Below are 24,484 nucleotides of genomic sequence, written 5' to 3'. Positions count from 1 at the left end.
GTTCAATTAGAATTTTAAAAATAAAACTGATTCTGCAAAAACCTGTTAATTTTAGCAACTTTTATATGCTCAGCTGTATAGCACGTATATCATATAGGGGGTGGGAGGGTGCGGAGGGGAGGGGCGGTGGGCCGCCCATGCACAAGAAGTGGTTGACAGTGAAAAAACAGTCTATAAGTATCATACAACTGTTTAAATATATACGTTCTTTGATATTGTATATGCATTAGTTTGCCAGTGATAGTTATAAACGGCGAAAAGAATGTAATGAATTGCCCGCCCACGCCCAATTTGCGCCTTCATTACAATGGCCTTGCTCAAAGACGATTAAATGTCTATGACATAGTTTTCTGTATAAATACTTTGGTTTGTTTATCATGCTGTAATATTGTGCTGCTGTGTTATGCTATAATAATATTAATGCTTATATTAATTAATGATGTTTGTTTCTATTACTTTAGTGCACGGTGGGAGGTGGAAGCGTCCATGATGATGATTGGGCAATGTGCAAATAAGGTGAGTGTATGCTTTGTAAAAAGAAGCCCACGTAGCTGTGCAGGGCTCATCTTCTGTACAGATCAGCTTCTGTATAGTCTTTCATTATTTTATTTTTCCCGAGGGGTAGCCAACGCCCACGCAAAACACAGAAATGGTGTACCAGAGGGGTTGCCAACGCCCATGCAAAGCACCTAACTGGCGTGTACGAGACTCCCAATCTTTATGTATTTTTAAAAGCATTTAGTGATATTGCTAACTAGTAACTACCTGTACAGTTGTTGATCTACATCTTGCTCTAGTTATTCATGATCGATCATTGTCTACTTTGTTAAACTCACTTTCTCCATTATTTTAACATGATTTTGGATTTTGGATTTGGTTTCTAATATATTTGTGTATTTCTGATTGGATTTCTCACATAGCATACAAGAGTCCCAAGGCATTGGCTACCCCTCGCTTTTTACCAAAAGCCAGTTCATCTCTAGTTGACAAAGATAGTATGAACATCTAATTATGATATTACAATCTAAATTAAATTCTTGATCACAGATACACATTTCCCTTGTTGCTATATGTGGCACACCACAAAATTAACCAATGTAAACAACCATTACCATACCTTGTAGTGTTTTATTTTTATGTGAATATGTAGTGAAGTGTGTGTGTGTAGTGTGTGTGTGTGTGTAGTGTGTGTGTGTAGTGTGTAGTGTGTTTGTGTAGTGTGTTTGTGTAGTGTGTGTAGTGTGTGTGTGTGTGTGTGTGTGTGTGTGTAGTGTGTGCTTGATAAAGATTTTTTTAAATTCACCAATTTAAATGTGACTGTTTTTTCCACAGGTTTATATGTTGGAGAACTGCAAACAAATAACTTGAAATTTTTATAATGACCATTTTTAAAAATATTTATTTGATTACATGTACAAAATACAAAGATGTATCACGTGATCAAAAAAAGTTATTAGCATGATGTACAAGGACTATTGACCATTGAAAAGTTGATGAATTAAACATTCAAGAACGGAATACTTCTCCATTGCAACTTGCCCACGCAATATAGCGCGCGCGTCACTAATAATCAGTGTTCAGCCAGGGTATGCGACTATTGGATTGAGATGGTGATTTTTATAAAATTATTTGTACCGTGTAAAACGTTCGTCACGAACGGTATAGCTAGCTCAAGTATTCAAGAAAGGATAGATCTAGCCTGGTATAACCTGAAATCGTTAAAAAGTTCGCGCCTGGATTGTTGGGGTGAGCCAATATTTTCATTGCCAATGGTTCTATGTGTAATGTTAAACCCCCTACTTTGTACCATGAAGAAGGCCGTATTAAGCTGTTACATTTTACGTGAAAGTAGATGTCATGCTGGCCATTCCTGCTAGAACCTGGGAAAGGTTTAAAAGTTATCTGACGCTCCATAACAGAGCCTTGAAAACCTGCTTCCAGTGTAGACGCATGTATCTTGCCAATAAATTTTTTTTTATTAAAAGTCGCTTAATTGTTGGATATGTTAAAGCAACGCACTTCATAGTTAGAGATGGCCAGCAACAGAAACCAGACCCCAGGTAAGAGGATTGCATTGTATACCTCTATGAAAAAGTGCAGTGCAACTACAATGGAATCTATCTTAACAGCTACCTGTATAGAAAGGCCACCTCTTTGAAAAGCCAATTCTAAATTCCCCTAGTGAGATGGTATTTATACACTAATCCAACTGTATAAAGCAACCTCCTGTATAACAATGCAAAGAAATTTTGGTCAGAGGGTGATCAGGTTCCACTGTATTTATGTACTGATTAGGATACCTATACACCTGTGGGTACACAACTGGCTTCTTTGCCTTTACCACAAATATTTACCATGTGATCAATTCTTATGTCCAATAGGTATGGGAGAATTTCTTTGTCTAGTTATACTTTCAAATATTCACAGCTTTTTAAAAACCTGTCTTGATACTTACATTTTTACTACGTACTGGGTTGAGACTAGAGAACGTTAAAGTTATTGTATCCTTCATGGAGAAGCGACTCAGTCTTGTTGAAGCCACAGTGAAGAGTTTGGAGCCTTACATGTAGGGGGGGCGGTATCTCGGTTATATCGTCAAACCGCGATATTCTGAAGAAACGCTACCAGTATCGTCAAAAATTCTTGGAAATGATATTATCACGATATCAAGAATACTGCGGTGTTGATTCAAATTACCTACTGTAAACATGATCCAGGGGTCCAGGTAAGGATCTAGATACATACAGAGGGGATATTGAAATATTATAGATCGAGATACTCTAATAGAACAGTCACCAATACTCTAATAGAGCAGTCAAGTCATAGAGTATTCATACGAAGAAGTTACTAGCAGATTTGTCATTGTGATAAGGGACATAGTAATATTTCTATACATTGTAGCATTATATAAAATGTAGTGATGCAAAACTGAGTATGAGCTTCTATTGCTACAGTCAGCAGTTTTTTAAGTAACGCATGGGAATCTGTAGAACTCCTGAATTTATGTCATGTGCTTGGGTATACAAGACACATCCTTACTACACTTAATTGTTTGTAGCAAAATTGAAGTCTTCCTGATGTCTGTATCTCAATGCATAGTCCAATGAATGGTGTATTATGTTATTTTGTACATCCATTCATGCTGCTGTATTCAGTGTATTGTCACTTGTGTAGGCAGGTGTAGTATAAAGCACCTGTCAAAATATGAAAGAAATATCGTGATAATTAGTAATATCGTGATATTTTCCCATGATATATCGTGATAGTAAAATTTAAATACCGCCCAGCCCTACTTACATGTCCAAGCAGCCTCTGAGTAGTTACAATACGGATGAATATGGCCACCAAACTATACTACCTGAGTTCAGTGTTCAGCATCCACCATCGTCCAGTTTACAGCCTCCACCATCATCCAGTTTACAGCCTCCACCATCTTCCATTTCTCAGCCTTCACTATCAACCAGCTATCAGTCTATGATGCCACATAGCTTCCAGCCTCCACCACCAATGCTGTCACCACACAATCCTAAGCTGGTGCCATCCAGTTTTCAGTCAACAGTCTCATCCAGCTTTGCTTCAATGGTGCCATCCAGTTTTCTACCTCCACCACTATTGGTTCCACCAAGTTTCCCCCACCAACAGTAGGAAGCTCTACTTCACAAAAGCACCACTCAAAAGTGTGCAGGAAGTAATACGCAATGACAAATTGATTAAAAATTAAAAATGGGGAAATGTGTGTCAACTAATAGCAAAAGAAGCTATCTTTGGTCCAGAAGTGATGACAGATAGTGGAGGTGGAGTAACTGGGAAAGCTCTACCAACAGATGGAATAAACCAAAGAATGAGATGTTTCAGCTGTTTCCCCAAGTTTCGTGGCTGACTGGAACAATTTGAACCAATATGGCAGAGTTGCCATAGAGCTGTGGAACAATCACGTGGGCATTTGCGTAGAGCAAAGATGGGACTCCCCTTAAACATGTAAGCATTCTTATTGATGCCCACTATAATCATCAAGGAGTTGAGGTCGAGACCGCCTGAGTCGTAGCTGCTGTATCACCAGAATCACATGTATTGACAGATAAGGGGTTGTCACTGTTGGCAAGTTGAGAGACAAATTTTGCTCCCTTGTCTATCTGTGAGTGGCATTAATTCGGATACTGCCTCCTTTGCAAACTTTTGCTAGTACTTCTTAACTGAAAGCACGTTATTGTTTTTAACAATGCATTAAATAATTGCTTATACCTGTATGTGAAATATCATTCATTGAAGCAACACCTCCTTCAGCTTCTGTGGCAGCGCCTCCATGGAGCGACTTGGGATTGTTGTCTAGCGTCACTGCAACTACAGGTCTGTCTCTGAGATGAGCACTAGTGTAATATTGTATCTATGCATACTTACAAGTATTGTGTCACAATGCTATCCTAATGTACTGTATGTACAGCAAGAAATTGTAAAGTCCTATACTTTTGTGCAGCAAAAAAATGTACTTGAAAACCTCAATGTGTGCATTCTGCATGGGACAAATGCTTTGAATTGTTATCTCACTTTTTAGTAAGAAAATTTGCTGATTTCAGCCTGCAAGCCCTTAATTTAAACCATTCTCAAAATCTTTTAGTTATTTGCATGTAGTAGAAACAGCAATATGTGTTAAATACTTCAAGCATTTAAATTATAAGTTATAGCATAGGCTGCCAATTATTGGCATTTACTTATTATCGCCACTTTTGCTATCTATTATCGCCAGGCAAAAATTACGTGATTTTCTGAAAGCAAACAGGTTGTGCAGTAGCTAAAGAAATCATTTTGAAGATTATCTGTTTGAATCACTTCATAAACTTAATTTCACTTTGTTCAAAAGCATAGTTACTAACTACGTAAGTAATTGTTAATGTTAACTTGCAAATTAGTAAGCCTTACTGCATTTAGAGTGATGCCACAAGGACGGTCACGAAAGAGGGCCAATGGATGGAAACATCGTGCTACATTGACTCCTCCTTGCTTGTAGTCACCTTAGAAAAGGTTGAAGTGAGACAATGCGTCAATGCTTGCCGCTATGGAGGAGTCAAAGCAAGGAAACATGAATGTTAATAATTATCTCTTTTATGGCTGAATTTCCTGGTGCACTTTACAAGGCACGCCGAATCATGCCGCATAAGCTTCTATACCTCTACGTAAACACTGTGGACTAACAATCTTGACTGGGTTGCTTTTGTTTATGTAAATAAAACCACAGAGTAATTATAAGACAACAAAACTACAAAATACGCTAAAAGCAGCCTTGACAAACAAGTGGCCACTAATAAACTATCTACAATGAGTGTTACAGTGTAAGAAACTATTCTATATTGTTTCCTTACTAAATCATCGTCTTTACGGCTGGTTTCTTTTGAGTTTTATTACAAATCCAGTGTCACACATGTGTATACGCACACGATTGAATCACGCCACACATCTGAAAAACCATCCACAGCTACTTGCCAGTTGTCTTAGCCTATCTATAACAATGTATCTTTGTTCAAAACACTACTATCAACTCAAATATAAACAAAATAGCCCTATTTTCGAGAGAAAAGTTTTACCGGGTTGAGTAATAAATCCACAATAGTGTGCGAACGATCCAATTATCCCAGAAACAGGACCTCTGTGGGCGCACCCGCTTCAGGGTTAGCACATCGTACTATGAAACGCACAATAGAAGCGCCAGCATGTTGGACTTGCACTCAGCGCATGTTTTATACCATCGTGCGGTCACAGCCATGAAAGGGTTCAGCATGCTTCTGTGCAGTATGGTGTTCCAAGGATGATTGTTTATCAGGAAAAGTACAGCATGGAGTCAAGCCTGGCCCCAAACCATAATTAAACGAGGTGGAAGAGAGAGATTTATCAGGGTTTCTCAAAGTAACGTCCAGTGTGGGATATGGGAAAACAGGGAAGCAGATAAAGGTTGCAGCACAGAGGTCACAGCTTGAGAAAAGGAGGGTATTGCAGAAGGAAAGGATATCAGATGGGTGGTTTAGACATTTTCTCGAAAGACAACCACAGCTTACTTTACGTAAGGGCAATTGCACAGCTTTCGTTAGAATGGATGCCATGCAGAATAATGAAGCTTTGAGTAACTACTTCAGGGAGCTGAAGGACATCCTTGATAAACTAGAGCACATTTACAATGTGGCATGCACCTTGACCACGGAGCCCCTTGTGTTATAGCAAAGAAGGGACTAAAGAAAGTGTGATATGCCATATTAGGCAAAAAATCTCAGGACACTGTTGTTGGGTGCATTAATGCAGTAGGCAAGCTCTGCGACCTTTTGTCATCTTTGATGCTAACAATCTCAACATGGAGTGGACTGCAAAGGAGGTACTGGGAACCACATATGGCTTGAGTAACAGTGGCTGGATGTACATGCAGCTATTCAAACAGTGGCTCAATAAGCACTTTGTTTGAATTGCTAATTAATGCTGCTCGATCTTTGTTATTGCTGTTAGATGGTCACAGCTCCTATTATAATTTAGAGGCACTGTTACCTTTGCAATGGAAAATGGAATTATTATGTTTACTCTTGTTCCACATACAACCCATGAGATGTAACCACTTGACACTGCAGTGCATGGGCCACTCAAATCCAACTGGCCAAGTGTTTGTCACGACTATATTCATTCACACCCTAGCAGGATTATCACCATGTATCAATTCAGTGAGCTGTTTTCAAAAGCCTGGCTGAACACAATTGTTCCAGCAAATATCATCAATGGCTTTAAACATTGTGGATTGTATCCTTTTAATCCAAGAGCAGTTCTTGATCATGATCCTTGTGCTGAAGTTCCCATCACTGATAGCACTGCAGAAAGACCACAGGAAGATAACACAGGTAAGTTTCACAGCCTGATAACGTCACAGATTCCACCAACGTCTTCCTGGTATAGGTCTCTAAACACTTACAACACTCACAATCAAGTTCTAAAGCATCCTTAGTAGTATCATCCACATCAGTCAGTGGTAGGGAAACAGTTGTTGGGGTTACTGGGGTTGTACCTGTATCCTGAGAGGTAGAAGGCTTCTCTTGATCTTTACGTTTTGGTTTCTTCTGCCCTTTAATACCAGCTTTACTAGCTTTTTCTTCTGCTTTCTTCTTGGCCAGCTCCTCCTTTTACTTTAGCTTGTCTAACCTCTCTTTTCTTTTCTCTTTTTCTTCTTTCTCTTTCTTCTTTTCCCATCAAAAGTGCAAGGCCCTCTACACTATTAATACTTGCGAACCAGTGACTCTAGTTGATGAGCTTTTATCCTTTCCAGTAGCCACTGGTACATACTGAATGAGATATTTTGAAAAGACATTGACACACTAAGTACCTGCACTGGGTGTTGGAGCTGAGGTAGAAGGGGCACTTAAATTACTAGAGACTGTAGTCGGAGGCGTTGACGTTGCGTTGACAAAGTGCTGAGTACCTGGACTGGGTGTTGGAGCTGAGGTGGATGAAGTACTCGAACTACTTGAGACCGTACCAAGGGTAGAAAAATTTAGCCTAGCTGGAATTTAAGCATTGTCACTACGAGTAGGAGTAATGCCAGCACAGTCAGATGGTAAATGAACAGGCACACCAGTATCATTTGTAGACAAAATAACCATATCAGGACTAGGGTCAGAGAGACATAATGCATCGGGTGTAATAGCATCTGGAAACTTCTCTGCCAAGGGCAAAAAAATACTGCTATCTTCCTTGGGATGGTTAGCCTCAAGCCAAGCTACAGTATGTATTTTTTTTGGATCACACAAATTGTAGCCTTCAGTAAATCGAGTAGCAAATTTTAGCTATTCTTCAGCTGTGAATGTATTGACATGGGGAATAGAGCAGAATGGGTAAAATGTGGCTGTGGACAATGGATTCATGTAGAGTGTGTGGAGAATGCTGTTACCAATGTGAATGGTGTAGTTAGATGTTGCTCCAACTGTGTTGTGTAATTTTTGATTATGTAGTGTGCATGACACACTGATTGTAGTATTTTATTATCTTTTAGTAAAGTTGTGCAACCAGTAACAAGTTTAAATTGTCTATAGGGGAATTTTTATAATCGTGTTCGCTGCAGGATTTAAACATACACTGGGACACCTATGATTCCTTTTAAATATATACCTGGCACAATAAAATCCATTGTATACCTTCAAAATACATATCCCAGTCCTTTCTCTACATGCTAATGCCAGCCCATACGTGAACCTTCACGGCCCTAAAATTTGTAACGACATAATTTAACCACACACACACATCACACAGACTGATTACTGGGGCTTGTTCTTCGCTGGCTCACTTATCTTGCAACAACATCACTTTCTGTGAGCTTCAAGCTGAACGGTACACTCATCTGCGAAGATCACATTGGCAAAGTTGTCGCTCCTGTGGTCCTGGGCAAACTCCAGTCTCTTCTGCTCGTTAGTGTCATATATGAGCTGGCAATACACGCTACCACGAAAGGTCCACCCCAGCAATGTCCTGCAGCAAAGCACGGTCTGGAGATCAAGCCATGTCCTTGTTACACTAATAAAACATGCAACTGGCTGGCAGTGGTTTTGTCGTCCTTTCGCAACTGTTTATTGACTATCCTCTTCAGCACAATACTTACTCTATAAATCTCGATAAATTTTGCCACGCCCTTCCTACTAACTTTTATATGTTCTTGTGCGAGTGCTCTTACAGTGCTTGGTGGGCGACATCTGAGTGTGTGAAGGTAAAAGATTTGCAGCTTCACATACTCATTGTACACCATCTTGAGCTTTTACCGCCTTTATAATCGCACCTTCTTTGCCTGCTTTCTGATATGTTTGCAGAAACGGAAACGATACGGAAGTATAAACGCGTTTTGTGCAACGAAAGAGGAACTTTTTTGTTCATCGGTTTCTATAAGAGTAAAACAGTACCAGGAAGTAGAGTTGTTTCTTCTGCATTCTACAGCAAAGGTTGAGCAGGTTAAACCTACGCTCTCTCCTATGCTACCAGGATTGCAAAACAGGTTGTACTCCAGGATAGCGGATGTTGCTATGGCAGCAGCTTACCTGCAAAGGGTCTATAGGGTAGACTTATTAAGGGTGTTAGCAGGTTTTTGAAGCCATTCAAGGGACAACCCACATAACCACATGCAGCTGATATGTCATAATTGGTAATACTGAGCATACTCAAAGTATTCATGTTAAGCGGCTGTGTTTTGCGCTAAAGAAATTGGCCAAGGAACAGCTTGTTTCGTTTGAAAACCATCATGAAAATGATCATCTGGGTACCCAAGAGTGACAATAGAGTGAATTAGCCTGATAAGTAAGTGTTAGTTTTGAAGATGCATGTGAATACAAGCTGGTTTGTAGTCAACACACGTTCTTCTCCAGTGATAGTGTATGCTGGTAAGTTATATTTGTAATTGTACACTTTTTTTTAGGTAGTGATGATGTTCCAGCTGGATCTATCACCCATAATAAGACACTGACTGTATGTTACAGCAGGCTTGGCGACTCCACAAGCAACAGAAGGTGTCCCAGTGTGTATAGAAAAGGAACGAGCTATTCTTTTGTTCAGAACTTCATTTATAACTTGTTATTTGATAAAGCAACTCTTACAACACAAGGATCTTGGTGTCATTTTCTCCTACAATCTCAATTGGACAGACCACTATAAAACTATCACTACTAAAGCATATCAGATTCTAGGCTTGATCAGACGTACATTTAGGGTCAATTGTATAGAAGCTAAAAAGCAACTCTATATTTCCTTGGTTAGATCACAAATAATGTACTGCTCTCAAATATGGAGACCTCTACTAATAAGAGATATAACTACCCTGGAACGTGTGCAGCGTAGAGCTACTAAATTCATACTGAATCACTACCTCTCATCTTATAAATCAAGTCTACAACAACTAAATTTATTACCGTTAATGTACATCTATGAACTGAATGATTTAATGTTTCTGATCAAATCCTTGAACACACCAACAGACAACTTTGACATCAGAAATTTTCTCTTTTAACACTACCAACACTAGGTCTGGAAGTCACTTAAAACTACGCCATCCTAGGACAGTATCCACCACTCATCATCATTTCTATTTTAATCGAATTGTAATCATCTACCTGTTATAAACTTATCTTTACCACCTTATGTCATCAAACAAAAGCTAACAAAACATCTATGGGACCATTTTACAGTTAACTTCAACTCTGATCAACCCTGTTCATTTCATTTTTTATGTCTATGCCACTGATGCTCAAGACAACCAATCTCCACCAATTTTCTCCCTCTTTAATGACACTGAACTACAAATTAGTAATAAGTTACTCTACATAGTTAAGTAATTGTAATGTAGTTAATTATAATTAATGTATAGCTGTACATTTCTGGCTGTGGGCACAGGTTGCCCACAGACCTTTGATGCAGGTTCTGTTAATTCAAAAAGCATTATAAATAAATAAAGTTGCATTTGTGGTTTATTGAAATTTGTTGTAATAACTGGTCGGTGTCCGCAAGTTCTACGCTGCATTGTAAAAGGCGATATACTGGAATACACGAGTCAGATCTCTACCAAACTTTAGGTGGGCCATCAGTGATAAATTTTAGTGCTGCCACGATATAGAAAAACTCTATATCATATATCACCAAGGTTTATATCACAATATGAACATATATCACAATATAGAACTAACTAACATTAGCAAGACAAACATATACATACTCTTCATTGTAAGTAATTTAAGTTGGATGTATACCACAAGCAAAAGTTACTCTTGTTTATCAGGTTTTAAATGCATTTTGCTACTGCTTTACAGTTAAGATAAGTGGCTGGCACTACATAGAAACCTTAAAACCTCCCAGTTTACTTTAGGGTTGGCTTGTTTACCACACTACACCATCAACACATAACTTAATTAAATACCATCTGTCTGACCTCCCCCACATCATTATGTTAAGCTGCGCCACTATTGTGCAACCATCGATATAACTGATTAGCTATATCATATCGTATCACCACCTTGTTATATCGATATCATCGATGTATCATGGCAACACTAGAGTGCACCCTTGCCAGCTAACTACTCTCACTATCCAGCTAATATCTTCAAAATTACATGCCATAGGCCATCAAAATTTGGCAGAGATTTTTTTGAGATCTTTGTTTCCAGGGCGTTTTACCCTACATGGAAGCCACAAAAATGTGTTTTCTCAAACTGTTATACTTTTATACACAATTCGGACTCTAACATTGTTCTACAAAGTAAGAAATATTTGTAAGTCAAAGAGCTAGGTGCTGCATTGCTCCATTGTAGAGAATAAGACGGAGAAGGCTGTACTTTATGTGGTATGGATCCTTGTAAAGAAATCAATCTATCTCACAGAATTTTGTCTGGTAATATAGATGGCAAATTCCTGTAGAATTTGTGCTGTTAGAACAAAAGTTATTAGCATTTACAAATTTTCAATTAAGGTGGCACTGAACTGATTAAGGGCAGCCTCACAAAGTTAATTGTACAGCATGTTTGTGGTCGCGAACAAATGCAGAAATTCATAGACCACAGCTTAGTTGACTAACAGAACAAGCTCTGTCAGACCGCCCAGCTACTTTTGTTGATACAGTGGAACCTCCCTTAACGGTCACCTGAGTTGGGCGGTCACCTCAACATAACAGCCACGTGACTACGGTCCCGACCAATTCCCAATCAGTTTGTACAGAAATAGTTCGCATTAAACGGTCACCTCTATAACACGTACAACAGCCAGCTTTAGCAGTCCCAAACAGCACCTCACTGTACAAAAGACCTCGCACAATGCAGCCAGCTATAGTCATTATGGTGAGTAAACTAGCTGCACTACTTCATACTTCTGTAATACGGAAATGTTATAAACTCACAGTATAGAAAAGCTTGTGGCCACTCCATGGCTTTGCTTAGTGAGATTCTAATTAAAGCTCACCTCACGATTCCTGGATTTGTAATTGTTTAGTTAACAATAACAGTTCACCATCCTTAAGAAAGTCCCTGTTTTTATTTCACAAACTTTGTAGCTAGGAATCATAATCAGCTCAATTGCTGTCTCCAAAACTCAGAGTAGCTCTTTAGTCTGCTAATTTGTCTGTTGTGTAAGTAGGCGGTGTACTGGAGTGTAGCCAAATGCATTTTTATGTAACTAAACCTGAGTTTATAATATAAGTCCATGGAACCTTTGTTTAACGGCCAAGCCTTGGTATATGGCCTATGGCTACTTTATAGAGGATATTGAGTTAGGCAGCCACCTCTCTATAAAGGCCAAATATTTCTGGCCAGAAGGTGACCGCTTTAGACAGGTTTCACTGTACAACTAATGTTATTCATGCTTTAAAACTATTAGCTTGTTACAACTCTGGTTAATTCACTGGCGAATGGCACCAGCTGCCATCGCCACACCGTCTCCTTTCTCACTAAATAACTTCAAAATTATGCACCACAGACCATCAAAATTTGGTATAGGCATTGGGTAATACTCTACAATAGTACGCTTCGGATTTTTGAGATTCAGGTTTGATGGAGTTGTTAGCCAATGTTATAGCCCACGGGTGTGCGTTTTCACTACTCTCCATGTCGTTATCAGTGAAAAGGAAAGCGTAGAATTGTTCTAAAAGGAGTTAGGTGAGAAATGGTTGGAACTGAAGTGGCTTAGTGCTAGGTTGTTCATTGGCCAAGTTATTTTAAAAATTGGGTTAAAACTTCAGAGTTTTATAGGCGAAAAATGAAGGCATGTTATTTCATGAAATTTTGTATGCTAAACTAAAGCATTACAGGCTATCACAACAGCTTTTAAGGCGTAGATTAAGTTGTACACTAGCAAAGTTTTGGGCCACCCTAAAATATCTTTTTTTACAAGTACATCCTGACCCTCATTTACATTCCGATCACCACAATATCACTTTTTCTGTCAACACCAGTATGAATGGTCTATCGAAATTTGCCCCTTACTTTACATTCAACTTTTCAAAAGGAGACTATCAAGGTCTTTGTGATCACATGCTTCATTCAGATTTCATGCCCTGCTATCTAACTCAGGACAGTGAGCACATATGGCATATCATTGAACAGAAATTATTTGAAGGTATGCAATTGTTTATTCCTCAGTACAAGGTCCATTCTAACCAAGACCCAATATGGTATAACTCTGAGATAAGGCATTGTATCAATTATCTAAGAACACTTCGTCGTAGGTACAAACGCCATCCCACTCATCATGTCTCAAGCATGATTGCTTCTACTGAAGACACTCTCATGGGCAAAATTAAGGCAGCTAAACAGAGCTTTGAATCACACCTCATCAATTCCTATGCTTCATCTAATAACAAGAAGATATTTAAGTATCTTAAATCTATCACTAAATCCAACAAAATTCCTTCAGTCATGAACCTTGACTCACTGAATGCTAATACTGATTCCAGTAAAGCTAACTTATTTAATCAACACTTTCATTCTATTTTTCACAACTCAACCTCACTCCCCAACATTGAAGATCTTCCTACGATGCATGACTCTTTACATTCAATTACTATTACCATTCCAGAAGTCTATGAAGCCTTAATTTCACTAGATGTTGAAAAAAAATCTGCTGGAATCGATAACATCTCTCCCAGAGTATTGCAAAGTTGCGCTACAGCGATATGTGAACCACTCCATCATTTATTTTCACAATCATTACGTCATGCTACATTACCATCATGTTGGAAAATTCATAAAATCGTGCCTATCTTTAAAGCAGGTGACGCCAACAGTGTTAAGAACTATCGTCCTATTTCATTGTTATCCATTGTATCAAAAGTTCTTGAAAGGTTAATCTTCAGTAAGATCATTACTCACATCAACAAATCCATTAGTCCATCTCAGTTTGGCTTCACAAAGGGTTGTTCCACACTTCAACAGATGTTAATTCTAACTGACTTCATCACTAACACTTCTTTGCAAACTGATGTTATCTACCTTGACATCAGCAAGGCCTTTGACACAGTATCACACGTGATTTTACTTCAAAAGCTATGGTCAATTGGAATAACAGGCCCATTATGGTCCTGGTTCAAGATCTACCTGACTAACCGTTATCAAAGAGTCTCTATTAATAATGTCTACTCTGACTTGTTACCAGTAGTTTCAGGTGTTCCACAGGGGAGCATCCTCGGTCCGTTATTGTTTCTAGTATATATCAATGATATGTCTGCATATATCCATCAATGCCAGCTTCTAAAGTTTGCAGACGATGCCAAATGTTTTAATCACATTAAATCGGTTTCTGACAAGGAAGACCTTCAAGATAACATTACTGCTCTTTTCGCCTGGTCACAGGACAATGACTTAAATTTCAATATAAAGAAATTTATTCACTTATCATTCAAACGCAAATTCCACACAACATACTCAATGTCTGATTCCATTATACCTCATGTAGATTCTCACAAGGATCTTGGCGTGATACTATCTGAAGATCTGAGCTGGGAGAAACATCATAAAACCATCATTGCCCGTGCTTACAGAACACTTGGTCTAATTCGACGGACATTTGTCTGCAATCATTCACCTACTACCTTGGTTAGATTGTACGTATCCTTGGTAAGATCGCAATTACTTTACTGTACTCAGATCTGGCGACCACATTTGATGAAAGACATTGTTAACCTTGAGAGAATCCAACGCCGAGCCACTAAACACATCCTTAATGACTACACCAGCTGCTACAAAGATCGTCTAATTAACCTGAAGCTCCTTCCCCTCATATACATATTTGAACTGCAGGACATACTGTTTGCTATCAAGTCACTAAAGTCACCAACCTACCAGTTCAACATCAACAACTTTATCAGTTTCAACTCTTCTACTACTAGGGTTGGAGCAAGCAATAAACTCTTGATACCTCAACACCTTAACAACACAGCTCGACATTCTTATTTCCATTGGTTACCATCTTTGTGGAATGCCATGCCGATAATGGATATAAACACATCATATTCTACTCTCAAATCTAAGCTTAAATCATTCTTATGGAATCACTTTCTAACGAATTATGACGAGAGTAACAACTGTACCTTTCACTTCCTTTGTCCTTGCAGAACCTGTCATCAATCCAGACCTCCAGTCACAAACTTCAAACATTTATAATTAATCAACATAATATTGTATAATTGTAGATAATTTTGTATTTAGGCAGGCTGATGGTGCAAGTTACCAACAGACCTTTGGTGTCACTTTTCACCATAAAGCATTAAATAAATAAATAAATAAATCTCATTAAGCGTGGGTTGAAACAAATTGTTCTGTGCGGCTGGACTTAATCGGTTAAGCGCGCGGATGAACACAGGCACTTGTTTAAAGGTAATTGTGTGCCTTCACATAATAGAGGATATGCACTAATTTTATGACCAAAAACATTCAATGAAAACGTGTTTTCTTACATCACGAATGAATGTATTGTAGGTGTACATAGAAAGTGCAAATCACCAAAAATAGACCAGTTACGCGAGTTTCTCCAGAGCAATAGATTCCTTTACATGTATAACAGAAGGTGGAGCGCCATCTGTAGTTCATGTGGCGAGTTATAGCCCGAGCCGCATTTGCTACCCATAGTTTTTTACGGGACTCACGATAGTCGTTCACTGTCAAAAATTCTTGGGCACGCCGCAAATCTTGTTATATTGATCATTTTTCGTTCAAATTATTGATGTTACGTAATAGCGCATATCCTCTATTACTTCACCACCACCTTAACCACGTTTTGGTAACGAAAATTTCATGTTCTATGTCTGCGGGTATATCATGCGGCACACAATTCCAGAATACACATTAATTTACCTGGTTGCATCATGCTCAACCACTTCAGACGGCTGGTCCGTCGGTTTCGGCATTTACCCTTCGCCTTTAATAGGGCACGATACCTGACGTACAACAATTATGCAGAGGCAGATTTAACACTAAACAACTTACATCTTCATAGGCTACTCGAACTACTCGCGCATGTGTAAAATTACTAGTACCGTAATTTTCCAGTTCGTTGGGCTACCGTAATAGTCTCGTGCCCAGCCGGGCTCGCGCTAATGCGCAACGCATTAGCGCGAGCCCGACTGGGCACGAGACTAGTACCGTAATTCATGGCACGTCATGCATGCACGTGCATGGCGATTGCCACGTGTAATAAAGATTATTGCTGTCATGCGTTGTCGCGGTACCTACCGAGTGTTTCAAGGTAGTTTGTCTTTAACTGCATTATGTACGCTTTAGTGTGACACTGTATGTACGAGTAATTTTTATTTAAAACTTTGGAAATGCATGAGTGTGGCACAACAGGGATAATAATTGATTGATTTATACGTCTTATGGTTGTGCAGGAAATAAATAAGGGTCCTAGACGCAGGGATGCCACGAAGCTATGAAGCAGCTGGAGCCCTGGCAAGGCATATTGAAATTAGCCATTGGGATTGTGAACCTAATAAAATTTACCAATTTTAGCGGAATTCCGCATATCTACCAACATGGTAAGGTCAAAAACGTACGAGAAACCCACTAAAAGTTGGCTTAGAAAACATGGTGTCTGTTTATATAGGCCTACAGAAACTAGAATAACACTAAGTTGCTCACACGGCACTCCTTAACTTGTGTCTTTAAACTGAATGGCCTGCTCGAGGGCAACAACTATTCTCTCGAATTACAGAAGTATTATTCATGTACAAAATGTTCCAGACCGTTTTGTGTTTAGACTAATTAGTTTAAGGTGAATTCCCATAATTTTGGTAACGGGTGAATCCCACAATATGCTACGCATTGGACAAAATGACGAACCGGGTTCAAAAACTGCTGTGCCCTCGTATCTGCTGCTGCTACAGTCTTGAAAATAAGGTGGAGTGTTCCTTAGAGGTATGTGAGTAATTATCAGACCGTTTTTTGTTAGTACCACTACATAATGTTGTGGGTGCTTCGAATATACATGGAAATCACTGTGTTTTTACACCATTTTAAGTATTATACGTACTTTTGGGGGCATGTCCCTTTCAATATTAATGTATTGATTATTAACCGATATGGCAAACACTCACAAAAATGAAACAAAACACATATACCAATTCAGTTTAATTACTAGTTTAACAGATATATGTCAGATCCCACAGTTCAGATGAGTGAACATTGAAAATTTTGTATGAGCAGGATATTGCAATTCTGGTAACTTGCGCATGCACAGAATGTTGTTTTAAGTGTCAGGACAAATTCCTGACATACTAGTAACTAGTCACACAAACATGACGTTGACTGCATGGAAACCCCAATACATTGTCTTTTTAACTAGATGCTTGAATCAGTGAGTCAAACACAAATCCTGGAATTATCTGTGTAAGCTATGCATTATAACATTTAAGCCAAACATTATAAAGGATGGGATTATGGGCCTGATATAGGTGCTCTGTAAATAGATTCAACTGACACCATGGCCTCCAGGATATTACCCTTGGGCAATTGTCTGCCTGCATATTAGCAAGCATGCCTGTCCTCTTGTTGTGTCAGGCTTGAGTGCTTCCTGAAAATAACACATCAGTTAGTTTTCCTCTGCATTTTTGGGATAACTCTCCCAACTTCCTCTGAGACAAAAGAGCACCGCCCATGTCACTGCCTATTTTGTAGTTAATAGAAGAAGAGGTAGAGGAAGTGGGTGGGAGTGAAAGATAACAATGGCTTGGTATGTAACTGTTTATTGCGGGTAGTTGGAAAAGGTGGATATGATCGGACATAGATGGCATTTTCAAAAAGCACTTTTACATTTATGTTTATATAACAGTTATTTTTCATACCTAACATTTTTACAGCAGTCTTTGCTTCCAGACCCGAGTGCCGATGTTGTCATAGTGCTTTTTCCGTTAAGCGCACGTGCAAAGGACTAGACCAGCACTCCACAGAATGCCAAAGACCATATTAGTGTTGTACACATGCTCTAAAATGTAATACAGAGTTATATAATTGTAAAGATTAGCTTGTATGTCACATACAACTTAGCTTAGCAGGCCAAATCCGTAATCTTACGCCTTTAAGTATAAGGTGCAGGCGCTTATACCAAGCATTGGGGGTTTCAAGGACCTGGCCTATGAGATTAGATTGGGACATGCCAGCTTAATCTCTGTGATACTGAATTAGATTTCTTGAGCATGTGTACAACACTGTAATGGTCTTTAGAGTGCTAGTCTGTCCTTCGCACATGTGTTTATAAATGGATAAGCGCATTGACCAGATCGACGCCTGGGTCTGGAATTGAATGCTGCTGTAAGAATAGCATTAGGTATGAAAAATAACTGTTTTATAAATGTAGAAGTGTATTTTAAAAGTATCCGTGTCAAAACCTGTTCACAGTGGAACCCCTCTAAGACAGACACCATTGGGGAAATTAAATATGTCTTTTATATGGAGGTGTCCTTATTTAAGAGCTTTTCTAAAATTTCAAGATAATCAGTTTGAATCCATGAGACTATACCAAGTGGTGGAGCAAGATGGGTTATGGTACCATGTGAACCAGATATGAAGTGATATGTAATATGGATTTTCAGAAGCTTCTGGAACCACTCTACTAATTGATTCTTGTTGAATAGTGCTGGGACCACAAATGAAGATAATATGTAGCCATACTGGTGACTTGTTAATTATGACATCATTTGTGCTTGAGTTGTCTTTAGCAGTTAAAATAGGCAAGAGAAAGCTCTTTTGTGAGGTAGGCACTTAGTGGTGAAGAGTTTGAATGATTTCTGGCCTTGTAGCTATTAACAAGTGATGCCAACTGAGTAAACCTAGTTTTCACGTGTGATTATTATTATTATTATCAATGTTAGTCAAATGACAAGGGTTGCACAAAAGGCTGAGCCTGCAAACGTGCTCCCCAAAAGGACAAAACGGTACAAGATGCAAGGACAATACACAAATACAAAAACAACAAATAAAACAATACAATAGCAGATAAATACAAAGCAACATTTAGTTAAAAAAGAAAGCGCCGGAGGGCAACACGGAAAAGTTTGGGGTCAGTTATCTGTAAGATATTGTAAGGTACATTGTTCCAAAGGAAAGGTGAGTTGGTGAAAAAGGAAAACTGATAAGCATTTATGGTGGATATAAAGGTGTTTATGGCTGATGGATTTGAATGTCTATTAACTGCAGAGAAATACCGTGAAGAGATAGCTGATTAGTGGTGCAAAATTTTATGTACTTGACAGATAGCGAAGTAGTTTTGTCTCTGGTATAATAATGGCCACTCCAATTGATCTAAGCAACAGTCAGATGATCTGGACCATTGTTTGCAAGCAGGATTCCAATGACTTCCACAAACCCATCTGGCTGCCCTGCACTGAACACTTTCCAGCTGTTTGATGTCACCAGATGAGTGCAGGTACCATACTGGAGAAGCATACTCCAGTATAGGACGGACAATACATTTATAGACTGCAGCTTTAACAGAAGATGGACATGTATAAAGAGAATGCCGAAGAATATTTAAGGATCTAGTTGCCTTTGCAGCGGTATACTTGACATGGTCCGACCACTTAAGGTGGGAATTGATGAATACACCAAGGTATCGTACAACAGATTTGGATAAAAGATGATTATTTAATCTGTAGCTTGCAGGAGGAGGTGAACGTTTATAAGAAATGCAGATTGTCTCACATTTAGAAGGATTTAAGTTTAGTTGCCATTTACGAGACCATTCAAAAACTTTTGACAAATCAGCTTGAAGCATAGTTTGGTCTGACGATGATACAATTTCCTTGTAGAGGGCTATGTCATCTGCAAACATTAGAATTGAACTATGAGAAATAGATTGGTAGATGTCATCAATGTACAATAAAAACAATAGAGGCCCAAGAACAGATCCCTGGGGCACTCCAGATAATACAGGTAGCCAATTTGAAAATGATCCATTAATAATCACCCTCTGAGAACTCTTGGTAAGGAAATATTTTAGCCATCGCAGAAGATCACCTTTGATTCCTAAACATTCAAGTTTTAATAATAAACGGGAGTGAGGCACAGAGTCAAAGGGTTTAGCTAGGTCAAGAAATATACAGTGTATTGAGTGACGCCTTTCCAGACAAGCTGCCCAATCATGTATTGCTGTCAGTAACAGACTGACAGTGGAATGACGACCACGGAAACCATGCTGATAGTTACTGATAAGATTGTGAGACTCCAATGCTTTGACAAGTTGACGATGAATTATTCTCTCCATTACTTTAATTACAATTGATGTTAAACTAATTGGGCGGTAGTTGGATGAAAGATGACTATCACCTTTTTTATAAACTGGTACAATGTTAGCTGTAACCCAATCCATGGGTAAAGACCCAGTGGAGAGGGAAAGTTGAAATAATTTGCTGAGTGGTGCAGCAAGAAAATCAGCACCTATTTGAAGTAAATAGGCAGGAACACAGTCAGGACCACAGGCTTTGTCTTTCTGGAGACTTATAGCTCCTGATGAACTTCATCCATAGAAAAATCTATTGAATTGATCAGTTCAGGGTGGACTTTGAAGGATTGACTCAGTTCAGAGAGACTGTTGTTATCTTCAATAGTAAAGACAGAATGAAAGAATTGGTTGAAAATGTTGGCCTTGCTACTATCATCTGAGACTGATGAATCATTATGTTTGAGAGGCGGAATTGGATGACGACGGCCCTTTATGGAATTAAGGGAAAATTCCAAAATTTCTTAGAGTTAGCAAAGTATGACTTTGACAGATTGGTTACATGGTCTGATGTGTCTTTTCTGGTTTGAGAGCAAACCAAGTTACTAATGGCTTTATACTTGGCTTTCAACAAATCAGATCCAAGACGTTTCATTTGGTGATAAACACGGCGTTTAACTCTTATCAAATGCAAAGTAGCTGATGCAAACCATTGCTTCGTTTTAGACCGTTTCCATTTGACAGTAGGAAAGACTGAAGTAGCTGCAGAGAAAAATAAGTGATAGCGTTGATAGTGGTGTTTGCCTTTATCTAACCATAAGGTCTTACAGTTTAGAGATTGTAATAGATGTTTTCTTTGTACTATTGTTTCTGGTAACCTTCCTTACTGGTCTAGCCTTTGTCTTCTCTGCTTTATAGATTACGCCTACAGATGATGTCATATGTGAGCAATAATTTATACTGCTGCATATTAATGTCATGCTTCGTGGTATGAACCGCCAACATGGACTAGTTTAAAAAGTACTCCTTAACGTTTAAAAAAGTTTCAAAGCAGTCACCAATACTGTGATTTATGCCCAAGTAACATGCGTAGAAAGAGAAGGCTAAAATACATTGGAGCCATTGGAAAGCATGGTTTCGCAGTTTAAATAAAGTACTCCACTGAAGCCATAAATTTAATTAGATTCTTTGGTTGCTTATTGAAAATGGGTTACCTATGGTGTGTGGCCTCTTCTACACTATCCAGACAATTAAGCACCACAAAAATTTTACACATGTTCCCACAAGGACTTGTCAGGATTACTCTGTATTTGATTAGTTATTAAGATGGTTGGCTATACAGATTATGTAGTGTATCCTGTAGTGCAGTTTATCTTAAAGTGCACCAGCTACCATTTTCATAAGACCTGGGTAAGAAAATTAACAGCAGTACTTGTAATCTATATGCATCCATATGGCTTCTCTTGATTTCAGCACTATGTCCTGCATCTTGTAGAATAGGGAATGCAGTTAATTGTTGTAACTGCTTTGTTACTTGTATCCGTGATTAGCGAGGTGTTGTACTGTAGTGCTTGCCATGTCTGGGAATTACGCAGTGTCCAGTTTACAGAATAGAGAGGGGTCTGCTATTGAGGGAGCATTAATACACATGAATATTGGAAGTTGCATTCGGGACTTTAGTAATTGTCCCTTATAAAGAGGCTGTCTGCCATTCAGAGGTGTCAACAGTGATGATATCCAGGCAAGCTAGTTAATCCTGTTGTTGAACTTGTAACAAGCTAGATTTCAGCACACCAGAGGGTTGGCATTGGTATACATGAGGTCCCTCCCTTGGTTTGCAAGGATGTAGTATCTCCTAGCAACCAACAGGTAGTTAGATAAACAGTCATGCACAGCTCAGATGGTAGGATTGGGTAAGTAGAATTCTAGGAAAACGGAAACGGAAAGCGGGAACGGAAACGACCAACGAAAAATGCCTGATGAAGGTTATCATGTCAATATACGGGTTATATTTTACAGCATGATGCTTCTTTCAGTTTGTAACATTGTTGGACCCTTTCGTACTGTTCCGCTAAAGCGATCGAAACTCTCTAATAGAGCAGTCACCGTGCATTAAAATACTCTACTAGAACAGTCAAGAATGTTTTTGTAAACTATGCGGACCTGCTTTAAACCTGTGAATGATATGGCTGGCAAAGATTAGGTATGTAGACTAGCTAAGTCATCAACACTGACTGTTAACTGTTCCTTTAAAACTATAAACATTTTAAAAGATTCAACACTGAAACATGCTTGAAGAAGTTTGTGAAGTATTCTAATTATATAGACTGAAGACAGTGTCTATATAGGCTATGCACTTACATGCAACTTCCTGATAAGAGTTATGTATGATAAGGTATGCTGTGAGCTTGCTTGTCAGCTCCAAGATGTGCATGGCTGGTCTCATATGACACACACTAGCTATATCATCAACACTCTATTTAAATTTTTTTCATTAAAGCTTTACAGCACAAGTGCTGAAGGTCTGTAAGACACCTGGTCCTACAGCCTGCTCAAAGACATTAGATGCTAAGACATTAGCTACTTAAGGTGTGTTTGAAAATTTGCAGAAAGGAGAAAAAAAAACTGAAATAACTATACTCCTTGACACCATACAAAAGATTCAACAATTAAGAATGAAGTGATTTACAAAGTATTCTAATCAATTGACAGTGTTTACATAAAGATGTTCCTTGTCAAGATAAAAGTTAGGTAGGTGGTAGATACAGTATGTGTCAGGCTGAGGTGACTCCAATGAAGAGGCTGAGGGTTGCCAGCTATAGTACAATGATTCACAAGCTTTCAATACTAAAAGGCCCCTGGTGAGATACATGGTTTGCAAAACATTCTGTGACTGCTCTATTAGAGTATTTTAATGGACGGTGACTGCTCTATTAGAGAGTTTCGATCATTTTAGCGGAACAGTACGGAGGGTCCAACAATGTTACAAAGAAGCATCATGCTGTAAAATCTAACCCGTATATTGAGATGATAACCTTCATCAGGCATTTTCCGTTGGTCGTTTCCGTTCCCGCTTTCCGTTCCGTTCCCGTTTTCCTAGAATTCTACTTACCCGGTAGGATTCCCCTTACACTTTGAAAGGACATAATATGTCCTATCAAATCCAATTATGGTCAGAAAGTGGGCTATTTGTCAATTTGTGATCAGAAAATAGGTTATTTGTCAGGAATTTGATAAACCCTGCTGTACTACAATGTAGTGCAATGCCAAAACATAATTACCAAATAGCTAAGTATTTTGAGGGGCAAATATTTCAAGGTTGAGCAATGTTGCTAAAAATAGATTTTTTGTGGATTTTCAAAAGCTACCAACATGTATTAGACTATATGAAGGTCTAAATATTTCAAGTCTAAAATTTTCACTGATAACCCCCAAAACTATAAAATCAGCAAAAAAAAATTCTACCTTGAAATGTTTAATATTTAGGCTATATGGTATGTTGTTGTCTTCATGACCCAGTAATAAATAAAGGAAGAAGTAGTCTTACTAGTATGCAATAAGCACTTCTTGTAAAAAGCCCCGTCGCATTTGTAAAAACATCATGTATATATAAAGCACAGGAACGCTTTACAGTATATGTTGTACATGTATAGGCCTAATGTATTTTGCAGATTCCTCCTGAAATCATTGTCTACTGGACAGGAATGGAGAAGATGGATTTGTCAGGTCTGAGCCATAGTCTGGAGCTTGAAGAGCTAGGTCATGTAATCTTGATGAGTACTGGAGTACCAATTTTAGTATCCAATTATCAAATCCTTATCGAGTAATGAAGTATTATGCAATATTTGTTTCAGGTATTTGTATCATGTGTATAGACCTCAGCAATGAACTATGGTACAATTCTCATTATTGTGTGTGCAAGATGACTCATGTCCGGATTACTTTTGTTCTGAATTCCATTCCATTGTGGGTTTTATACCAACCCATTCAGCAACAAAGCGTGCATCTACAACAATATTCCTAGTTGTCAGCAGTAATAGCTCAGTATTGGTGTCTCGCACTGTCTCCATGCAGCATTACAAAAACTTGAATTGTCAAGAGACTGTTTGACCCTAGTCCAGTGTTAATCTTTGTGCGAAGAGTTCACAATATTATGGTATAGTATTTATTTTGATTAATGTAAGGGTTCAATCAAAGAGCTGGCGAGTACTGCCTTTTTGTCTCCATCTGACAGATCACATGTGGCTTTACCTTGTTAGTAATAGCAGTATTCATCACAACGTACTTATTTAGTTAG

At 38.6% G+C, this 24,484-nt stretch overlaps 2 long non-coding RNA genes across 3 annotated transcripts in view; one reads left to right on the top strand and one right to left on the bottom strand.

The window, feature by feature from the left end:
- The window catches only part of LOC136244590 (uncharacterized), a 69,230-nt gene extending 53,198 nt beyond the window's left edge, over positions 1–16,032 (bottom strand). For both annotated transcript variants that reach the window (XR_010695455.1, XR_010695456.1), the window contains exons 1-2: positions 15,963–16,032; positions 15,831–15,913 (exon numbers count right to left, since the gene is read on the bottom strand). This is a non-coding gene — a long non-coding RNA (uncharacterized lncRNA). The remainder of the gene's footprint in view (positions 1–15,830; positions 15,914–15,962) is intronic.
- On the top strand, positions 281–1,589 carry LOC136244595 (uncharacterized). The gene is made up of 3 exons (XR_010695457.1): positions 281–366; positions 462–516; positions 1,333–1,589. It is a non-coding gene; the product is annotated as an uncharacterized lncRNA (long non-coding RNA).
- Positions 16,033–24,484: the final 8,452 nt, after the last annotated feature.

Source organism: Dysidea avara, chromosome 14 (genome assembly GCF_963678975.1).
Source record: "Dysidea avara chromosome 14, odDysAvar1.4, whole genome shotgun sequence".
Taxonomy (NCBI): Eukaryota; Metazoa; Porifera; class Demospongiae; order Dictyoceratida; family Dysideidae; genus Dysidea; species Dysidea avara.
Note: the sequence above shows the minus strand (reverse complement) of the source record. Positions and strands in the feature narration are given on the sequence as shown.